The following is a 6,377-nucleotide window of genomic DNA, read 5'->3' on the forward strand; positions in this document are numbered from 1 at the left end:
AAAGTTATGACCAACCTAGATAGCATATTCAAAAGCAGAGACATTACTTTGCCAACAAAGGTCCGTCTAGTCAAGGCTATGGTTTTTCCAGTGGTCATGTATGGATGTGAGAGTTGGACTGTGAAGAAAGCTGAGCGCTGAAGAATTGATGCTTTTGAACTGTGGTGTTGGAGAAGACTCTTCAGTGTCCCTTGGAATGCAAAGAGATCCAACCAGTCCATTCTAAAGGAGATCAGTCCTGGGTGTTCTTTGGAAGGACTGATGCTAAAGCTGAAACTCCAATACTTTGGCCACCTAATGCGAACAGTTGACTCATTGGAAAAGACTCTGATGCTGGGAGGGATTGGGGGCAGGAGGAGAAGGGGTCGACAGAGGATGAGATGGCTGGATGGCATCACTGACCCGATGGACATGAGTTTGAGTGAACTCCGGGAGTTGATGATGGACAGGGAGGCCTGGCGTGCTGCGATTCATGGGGTCGCAAAGAGTCAGACATGACTGAGCAACTGAACTGAACTGAAGCGCCTTAGCAGCAGCAGCAGCAGCAGTCAAAGCTATGGGTTTTCCAGCAGTCATGTATGGATGTGAGAGCTGGACCATAAAGAAGGCTGAGTGCCAAAGAATAGACGCTTTCGAACTGTGGTGTTGGAGAAGACTCTTGAGAGTCCCTTGGACAACAAGAACATCAAACCAGTCAATCCTAAAGGAAATCAATCCTGAATATTCAATGGAAGGGCTGATACTGAAGCTGGACCTCCAATACCTTGGCCACCTGATGAGAAGAGCCGACTCATTGGAAAAGACCCAGATGCTGAGAAAGATTGAAGGCAAAAGAAGTCGGTGGTAGAGGATGAGAGAGTTGGATAGCATCACGGATACAATGGATACGAGTTTGAGCAAATTCCAGGAGAGAGTGAATGACAGGGAAGCTTGGCATGCTGCAGTTCATGGGGTTGCAAAGAGTCAGACACAACTAAGCTACTGAATGATAGCAAATGAACAAAGAGAAGGCAATGTGATTCCTAGGTCTGCCACGTGAGCTTTTAAGTCAATGGTGCAGGTGAGGGGAAGTTAAAAATTCTGTTTGGGGGGTTTCTGTGGCAGTCCGGAGGTTAAAACTTCACCTTTCAATGCAGGAGATCTGGGAGCTAAGATCCCACATGCCTCATGGCCAAAAAATCAAAAACAAAAAACAGAAGCAACAAATTCAATAAAGACTTTAAAAATGGTCCACATTAAAAAAAAAATAATTAAAACAAAAAAGAACTCTGTTTGGCACACATGAAGTTTGAGGTGCCCATTAGCTAGCTACCCCAGTGGAGATGTCGAGTGGGCCATTGAAGATAAAAGGCTATGAGTCTGGACCAGGGGCGGGAGGTAAGGCTGGAGATAAATTTCATCAGCTGTAGATGGAACTGACAGCCATGGGAGAGGTGGGATCCTGGAGAAACTTAGAAGGGAGGGAAGGGGAGTGAGGACCAGGGCCCGGGCTTCTCATGCAGAGGTCTCTAGGAAGAGGAGGCTGAACCAGCCTGGGAGACTGTAAAAGAGGAGCCAGTGAGTAAAGGTGAAATCTGGTAAATGAGGTGTGCTGATGTGAGTAAGCTCAGACAGGCAGGAAAGAGGGAGGGCTTAACTGCGCCACAAACTGTGATGATTGGCCGGTAAGATAGGGACCAACCTAAAATTCTTAGATTGCTAAATTGCAGGTCACGGGCAACCTTGGCAAGAGAGCTGAGAGGAGTGATGGGGGCTTAGGCCTCATGAAAGTGAGCTGGGAAGGAGATGGAGGTGCAAGGGTAGGCCAATATACCTAGGGATTTTGCTGTAGAAGGGAATAGAGAAACAGGATGACAAACTAGCCCACTGGACCCGCAGGGAGAAGAATTGGAACGGTCACAGATGACCTTGCCGAGAGGTTTCAGCGCAGCAGAGGTGACAGATTGGGGACTGCTGTGTCAGGCAGGAGGCTGGCATGTCTTCCCTGAGATTGGAAGGAAAGGGTAAACACGTAGATAACCTGCAGGAGATGGAGGGCTTCTGCCAGCATTCTTTCTCTGTGGCCTTGACTTTCACCATCACTGTTTTCAGAAGCCTGACTTTAACAACCAAAGACAAAGATGTTACCTGAACAGCAGAGCCACGATGGCAGCAGGTTGAGGAAGGTCCGGAAAGAAAGGGTGAGCTCTAGTTACAGCCCCTCTTTCTAAGGCTGAATCTGTCTAGGTGGGTCAGTCAGAAAAGCCTGTTTGACCAGGACAGCAAGTGCAAGACAGCACATCTGAAAACAGTCCACAGCTTCAGGTCTCAGGACTTCACTCCTGGATGTTGCATTAATTTAGGAACCCTCCAGTCCTGACTGAGAAGCTTCAGAGGGGCTGAGGTGATTCAGAGGGGCTAATGGACCCTCAGCAGGAAAGAATTCTTCCTTCCATTTCATTGTTTCCAAAGTCAGACCTGTGAAATAATGAGGGTAATCTTTGAACCCAGAAAAAGGATGTACCAATTAAGAAGCCTCATGTCAATAAAATGGTGATGCTGTGCTACTCAAAGTGTGGTCCCTGAACCAGCAGCATCAGTATCAACTGGGATCTTGATAAAAATACAGAATCTCAAACCTATGGACTCAGTCTTACTTTAACAAAATTCCCAACTGATTCTGATGTGCTAATCTAACCACTAATGTTGAGAACCATTAACTTAAGCCAATTATATCAGGGAGGCTGTTGAATATACCCTAGATTTAACTAGATTTAATTGGAGAGTTAAATCTAGGGTATATTCAACAGCCTCCCTGATATAATTGAGGACCAACCATTATTAGAGTTTTTTTTTTTTAATTCTGATGCTATTTGCCTCATGGTTATAAAATGGCTGCCGCAGCTCCTAGAGTCTTATGCACCAACATGACAATATTCAACAACTGGGAATGGGGTTCAGGGCCAAGGTGATAAGAGCTTGTTTCGTGAACTCTCTCCTTTTGTCAAACAGGGGAAAAACTTTCCCAGATCCCTGCAGGAGATGTCTCTTTGGTTCTTACTGGGCAAAAATTTGTCACCTTATCCTGCTACGGAGTCTGGGATGTTTTAGCTTTTTCATTGTCCATAGTAGGAAGCAGAAAATAAGAAGGAGGTTGGAAAGAGCTACTGGGCAACCAGTCATCAGCGATGCCATAAAAGGCAAACATGAAACATAAATGCACATATGGCAAAGTTAACACATTAATTAAGTAATTAGTTAAGTAATGAGAGAAAACAAGGAAGATTAGGGCCTCCCATTAATTTTCTGTCTTTAATTTATCTGATCAATTAATAAATCCTTTTTTTCTGTTTAATTGATTTGCTTCATGTTTGTCCAGGTCAAAAACGAAAAGGTTTTCTTTAAAATATAAGTTCCTTTGAAGACAGAAATTCCCATCTGAATGTAAACTTTGTGTACTGTTCCTAGCTCACTGTCACTACATTCTGTAAAAATAGAGGTGAAGAGACCAAAAATAAGGCAGTCAACCACATTTATTAATGCTCTTCAACATATAAATGTACTGTCCACAGCAGTTGTGTATAAAAACTCTTAGAATTTTACATACCCTTTAACACAGAAATCCCACTTCTGGGAATTAGTCCTAAGGAAATAATCAAGGATGCATTTCAAAAACAGCCATTAACAAGCCTCCTATAAAAACAGGGGACAACCTAAATCTCCAATGACAGGGTGCTGGTTGATGATACAGTCATACAACGAGATACTAAATAGCTGTAAAAAAAAACAAACAAACAGTGTTGAGTAGTATTGGATGTCATGGGAAAATGTTCACAATATATTATTAAGTGAAAAAAGCAGTTTATAAGGCAGTAAGTATATAGCATAACCACATGTAAGTTTTTTAAAATATAATTATGCTAAAGAAAAAAAAAACAAACACCGCACACTACAAAATATTGCCTTTCTGGATGGCCCGATTATGTGAGGTTTGATTTTTCTTTTGACTCCTCTATAGTAAATATGTTTTACTTTGCTGTGAGAAAAAAAAGGGTTTGTGGTACTAGATTAAGACCTAGGCTTCCCTTTCTCACCTCTTCTCCCTACCTCCCTACCCCCAGGCTAAGCAAGACATTCCACCCCCCACCCCCAACTCAGAATGCTGTGGAGGCTTCTGGGGCTCCGTCCCACTTGGCCAACTTTCTGTTTTTGTGGAAACTCTTAATGTTTCCATTGTCTGATTTGAGAGTGTTCAAATTATTCATCTTAATTAAGTAGGACTAGGTGTTGTTTTGACAGAGACTCTCACCCTGCAGATTTTCTTTACAACTTGTTTGTTTTAGAAGCCAAGAATGAACAGGATTGAGAGGGAGGGCAGATGGCCCACCATGCACTATCTACATCTGAAAGGCAGCCTTTCTGATGCTGGAAGAAAGGACAGGATGGCCCCTGGCTGGTGCTTCCCACACTGCTAGTAACTTAAGAGTCTTGAAACCCCCTGCAAGGACTGTTTCTTTGCAGAAGTGGCTTGCTGGGTTCCAAAGTGAGTCAGGTAATACTCCCTACCTAAGTAGTCTGGTGGTGGCTTCATGACTGCACATTTCTCCTCTCAACTCAAAATGTACGTTCCTACTCTGTGCCACTTGATTCTGCGGAGTGATGGAGCCAGTCTAGAGAGTGACCACCAGCAACCTGTCAGAGGCGTTGACATAAGCGGAGACTTGAAGGGCTTCCAACCATGAGCAAGTCTGGAGGGACCGGCTTCCAGACAGAAAATAACAAGGGCAAGGACTTGTGTGGGAATGAGCTTGGCTGTTTCTAGGAAAGAAGGGCATCCTGAGAGGTCTTTTCCTGAGATAAGTGCCTACAGTGGGGTGATGGGACCAAAAGTTAGACATTTTTATGACTCTTGATATATATATATGGATTGTTTCCAGAATGAATGTAATTAAGATTTTGTGTCCAATTGTTGACAGCAGTTATCCTTGGAGAGTGGGATTCAGAGGTTGACAGGATGAGAAAAGAAACTTAAAAATTTCCATCTTCTGGGTGATTTAAATTTTGAGCCAAGAGTATGTCATTTTTATAGCTTGAAGCGACCTATTGTTTTAGAACACTGGACATAAGCAGGGTGGTAGATACAGTGTTTTATTATTCTAAATATCATATATGTGTATTTAAGCTCCATTATATGTATGAAGTATGTCATACTAAAAACCTGATTTTTATAAAATATATTAATTTATAGACTGCCAGCTAGCTCTAAATGTGATAGTTTCACCATCGTTGCACAAATATCAACCATTATTCCTCTTTAACATTTTTGCCTCTTTGAGTTCAGGCTCTGGCCTGCTCTGATGTTTTACAAGTCACTTCATCTTCTGTAGGTTTCAGTTTTTTGTCCAATGAGAAGGAAGATCTGACTAAGTTCTCAATTCCCTAATAGAATTGTTCAGGAAGTTAAATGAAATAGTACATGGAAAGGCACTTAGCAAATTTTGTAATGTAATAGACTAGTGAATTCCCTGGTGGTCCAGTGGTTAACACTTCATGGTTTCACTGCTGAGGGCCTGTGTTCGATCTCTGGTCTGGGAACCAAGATCCCACAAGCTGTGCAACTCGGCCAGAAAACAAAACAAAAGTGAAATGGATTAGAACAAAGGAATGAGAACTAAAAGAAAGAATTTCCATCTGAAATGAATTCCCTCTTTATCCACATCTCAAACAAGCTAGTGGCTTCTCAAGACAGATTTTCTAGACTCTCTCATTCACCCTGCTCTGCCTGTTATCTATATTTTGTCTCAAATGTTGCTCACTTCGGCAGCACATATACTAAAATTGGAATAACATAGAGAAGATTAGCATGGCCCCTGGACAAGGGTGACGTGCAAGTCTGTCAAGCGTTCCATGATTTTAATGGGCATCAAGAGGGAAGAGGGGCCCTGTAGGCGAGACAGCAAAAGAGACACAGATGTATAGAAGAGTCTTTTGGACCCTGTGGGAGAAGGCAAGGGTGGGATGATTTGAGAGAATAGCAGTGAAATATGTATATTATCATATGTGAAACAGATCGGCAGTCCAGGTTTGACGCATAAAACAGGGTGCTCAAGGCTGGGGCACTGGGATGACTCTGAGCGATGGGATGGGGATGGAGGTGGGAGGGGGGTTCAGGATGGGGAACACATGCACGCCCGTGGCGGATTCATATCAATGTATGGCAAAAACCACTATAATATTGTAAAGTAATTAGCCTCCAATTTAAATAAATTAAATTTTGTTTTAAAAAGAGGGAAGAGGGGAGTGGGAGGAATTGGGCGATTGGGATTGACATACATACACTGTTGATACTATGTATAAAATAGATAATTAATGAGAACCCGCTGTATAGCACAGGGCAC

At 42.8% G+C, this 6,377-nt stretch overlaps 1 non-coding gene across 1 annotated transcript; it reads left to right on the forward strand.

Moving 5' to 3' along the window:
* The first annotated feature begins 5,787 nt into the window (after window positions 1–5,787).
* LOC112577917 lies at window positions 5,788–5,894 on the forward strand. Its single transcript, XR_003102114.1, has one exon. It is a non-coding gene; the product is annotated as a U6 spliceosomal RNA (small nuclear RNA).
* Window positions 5,895–6,377: the final 483 nt, after the last annotated feature.

The sequence above is a fragment of the Bubalus bubalis genome, chromosome 11 (genome assembly GCF_019923935.1).
Source record: "Bubalus bubalis isolate 160015118507 breed Murrah chromosome 11, NDDB_SH_1, whole genome shotgun sequence".
NCBI classification, from domain to species: Eukaryota; Metazoa; Chordata; class Mammalia; order Artiodactyla; family Bovidae; genus Bubalus; species Bubalus bubalis.